Raw genomic sequence first — 4,591 nt, forward strand, 5'->3', positions numbered from 1 at the left:
TAACATAAACATTTCCGTTGGGATGAGTCACTGTCAATGGCTATTAAGATGGCTTGGCAGCGGAAGGCTGCAGAGCGTTATCGTGCACTGATGTGTAGTTTGAGAAAAGGCAAGGAGAAGACCATGCATGTGAGTGATTCTGCATGGAAATTATGGACGGAGGCATGGAATTCACCAGATTTTAAAGCTCGGAGTGAAAAATTTGCTGCAAATAGGCTCAGTGAGACTGGAGGACATGAATGTGGTGTATCCCGGCACACAGGAGGCTCGATTTCCCACACCTCCCACGCAGAGCGATTGGTAAGTTATTCATACTCACATGAATATGTTTTTATATTACGAAGAGTTAATATAGTGGTAAGTGGAACTTAAATCTATTATATTTTTCTAGCGATTGAAGCTTGGCCGTGAGCCTTTACCGTATGAGCTTTTTAAAGTAACACATACTAAGAAGGGTGCTTCGGAGCTCATTGATGCACGATCTCAGAGCATTCAGGTAAGTGCCAATTTTATTAATTTGTGCTTTGCAATCATAAACTTTATTTGCACTACATGTATTTTCATTCATTACTTTGATATAATATTTAACAAGTGAAATGCGATGATGCAGGATCGTTATTTTGAGCTTATGGAGCAAGCATCCCAAACACAAGAAGGTCACGGTGAGCCTCCTATGGTGGATGAAGCAGCTGTCTATTATGAAGCTGTGGGGGAAGAAAAAAAGCGCAGGGTATACAGAGTAGGATCATAAGGATATGTTTTTTATCCCCAGATATCTCAAAGCTTGTCTACCGGTACATCATCAAAGGCAGTAAATAATGAGATTAGAGAGCTGCAGCAGACAGTTGTTCAGTTGCAAGATAACAACAAAGAACTTCAACAGAGTCTGCGCGAGATGAAGGAGGAAAGAGACCAATATCGGGTAGAAATTATGCGGCAGATGAAAGACATGATGATGAATTTTGAGACTAGGTTGCTTCAGCGGTCTCATTTTACAAATCAGGACTCATAACCACTGACTGATGATGATGTTGACCATTTGGATGACATCTAGCTAGTATCATGTAGTATTGTTTTTCTTATAGTTTTTTGTATTGAACGAATGTTTGTTTTTACAGTATGTTGTATCGCATCTTATTTTCGGTGAACTAATTAGTATTTTGTGCTGCAATATTTACTTGGTGATTTATTTGGGTGTTAGCATATATATTGTGTCAACTATTTCAGGGATAACTGAAAATTATATATTAATTTATTTTTTTTATTTTTTAGGAAATTTAGAAACGGATTAAAATCTGATTATTTTGTTTGAAAATATTATTTATTATATTTTTTAATTTAGAAATGGATTATAAACCGATTAATCCTTTTTTGAAATTCTTTTATTTTTAAAATTTTAAATGTAGAAACGGATTAGATACGAATAATCTGATTCAAAATTTAATCGATTTTATATGTTTTTAAATTTAGGAACGGTTTAGAAACTGAATTATTTCTGTTTCTAATGAAAAAACAGGTTTAAAACAAAATGTTCGGTTTCTAATCCGTTTCTAATATTTCAAACAGATATGAGTTTGTTTCTAATCCGTTTCTAATTTCTGAAACGGACTAGGAACAGATTTTATGTAAAAACGGATTAGAAACAGAAAAAAATCCGTTTTTTTTTTAAATTTAGCAACGGAATAAATTCTGTTGTAAATCCGTGTCTAATATTAGCAACGGATACTATTTGCGTTGCTAATCAAATTAGCAACGAGCTTTATAGAAACCGAAAAATTCCGTTTCTAATCCGTTTCTAACTTAAATTAGTAACGGATTAGAAACGGAAAAAGCTGTTTCTAAACTGTGAATTTCTTGTAGTGTTAACTATCTCATAAATAATAAGAATATGTACCATGTATTCAGGATTGCTAAACATATCACAAAGTGCTTCCCAGTTTTCTTGAGTCAAGTTGAACTTAGATGGCAGCTTTTAGGGTGCCTATTGATCACTTGGAAGTGATTTATAGTACAAATGAAGCTTGTGTCATTAGTTTCTGGATAATTTCAACAAAATTGACATCACAGAGCTTTGGATGTATTTATCATCCAAGTCAATCTCAAACTTGCTCTAAGAAAATAAATAAATACATAAATAACTTAGTTAAAATATGTAAACCGACTTTATATAACTTTGAATTTTATACTTTGCTCTTACCTTAAGCCTTTCCATGGCATGATTCTTATCATCATTAGTCATACCTTTCCATTTTGTTGGAACTTAAATAAATTGTTGAGAAATCAATCCAATTTCAGAAGACAATTTTGCTGATTGAACTTCTGAAATTGGTCTGCCATTACCTTTTGGAATATCTATCACCATTTTATTGCTTACTTTAATTAATTTTTCTAGCCCCAAGGCTCTGGTTGGGCCACGTACCCTTTTAGGTGGAACAATGGTTGCTACATCTATTTGGAAAAAAATAACCAAAAAAAAAAAAATACATCATCAATATTTTTTAAATAAAATTATATTTTCAGGTGGAAAAGAAAAAAAAATAAAACAACCATGAATAATGATATCTTAATTCAAAATAATATAAACAATCAATTTCAATGCTAGCAATGATTGTATAATACTAAAACATTTCAACTATGCATGCCATTTGAGTTGAGATCTACTGAAGCTTGATGAGCTTGAAGGATTTGCTCATTCGGCAAATTTTGTTCTGAGACTGTTGAGGGTTGTCCCAATTGTTCATTATTTTGAGTTTGTTGTATAACTCTTTTTTTACTTCTAAATCTCAACGCATGTGCCATCCTACATAGAACAATTTCAATATAAATTAAATATAATCGAATAGAAGAATATAACATTAAAAAAACAAATCATAATAAAAGTTTAGATAAATTAATAGGTGTTTAGAGAATAAATTTATTGAGTTTAAGGACACAACAATAACAAATTAATTTAAAATTAAGAAATCAATGTTTAATTGGAGCAGTAGATTATAGTGCACTTAGAGCAACTAGTGGGATGGCATGACTTAAATAGTGCTAAGGTGCTCACAGTAAATGGATATAATATAAATATGATATTGTACTTGGATATATATATATAATACATGACTCATCTGAACCATGATAGAAGAGAATAAAGATTCATTTAAGAGATCAAACATCGTTGAAAGTAGAAATTGATTTTCAAGATTCGAAGGTATATTTCCAGCAAATATCATTGAAATTAACCGTACTTCTAAATGCTTTTACAAATCAAAATGATATATATTTAATTCATACCTTGTCTTCTTTTAGTGAAGTATTGTCTTTGGATAAAATTTTCAACAGCTCTCTTGCATAGGCAATGAAGAAGATGAATTGTGAATTGAAGAGTTTTTGAAGTTACAAGAATATTGGGTGAAATTTAGAATGGGTTAGATTTCTCCTAATTGAAACAAATTTTTAAAAATCATGTTTGGTGGGTGAGGAGAAAATAGTAAAAATAAAGATATGAGAAGATTTGTTATAAGTTAGAGGACTAAAAAAGGCATATCGTAATTAATACAAATTTTTAGGATCTTGATTATACAAAATTTTAGCTACAATTTTTGGCAAGAGTGGAGAAAATATGCATGTTTCTAGGGGTACAAAATTATTATATATATACTTCCAAATTGATAGCAAAACCACATATCAAATAATCTTTTGAAAAAAAACTGGGATAATAAGAACTTAGGTAAGCCCACACCTTAATAGGATATTTCATGGTGATATTTCTTAATTATTTAATTCTCTACTTTTATTTGCTCATTTGCATTTCAATTTAGAGAATAATACAAATAATGCAGTTCATTAGCTTATAAATTTGTTCATCTGCATTTCCATTATGTAATTTAGCATTTATACAATTTAATGTAATTTAACTGCATTTTATTACCTTCCCTATTTGGTTTCTAGTCCACATGATATAATATTATAAGATAGTAATGGTAGACAAAAGTTGTGATCAACCATCTTCACATGGAGCAACAAACTTCCCAACCAGGAAGAAATTGCAGATAACATGGATAATTAACCTTATTAAATAATTAATAGATAAAGGCCAAACATAAGTTGGCTATCCCACCGTTTTCACTTAAGGCCAAACACAAATTGGCCGACTAGCAAGACCATCTATGTTGCTGGTATCTGTAGGCTTTGAGAATACTTGGTAGTTCATTTTTAACCTAAATTAAACATAACAAGTTAATGACAAGTACTAGGATTTAGTAAAAATAAACATCACGTAGCTGATAAGAATGATGATGATATGAGAAAGAAATATTACTAGAAATAAATAACAAAAGACACCTTGATTTCAAGGAGAAATAGAAATTTCCAGCCTTTAAGGCTCGCTCTTATGACCAAATCTTTCCAGCCTCCACCTTTGTCCTATCTTTCCAGCCTCCACCTTCATTAAGAGCCGCAATTATGAGTTTCACAATTATTGTGCACATCATTAATCAATGGTATTCTTCAGGTCAACAGAAATAATATGAAACTAAAAATTACATGCAGATAAATAATAACATTTCCCAAATGAGACTCCACTTCAAATGAACAATCTTGGGAA

Source organism: Dioscorea cayenensis, chromosome 14, assembly GCF_009730915.1.
Source record: "Dioscorea cayenensis subsp. rotundata cultivar TDr96_F1 chromosome 14, TDr96_F1_v2_PseudoChromosome.rev07_lg8_w22 25.fasta, whole genome shotgun sequence".
NCBI classification, from domain to species: Eukaryota; Viridiplantae; Streptophyta; class Magnoliopsida; order Dioscoreales; family Dioscoreaceae; genus Dioscorea; species Dioscorea cayenensis.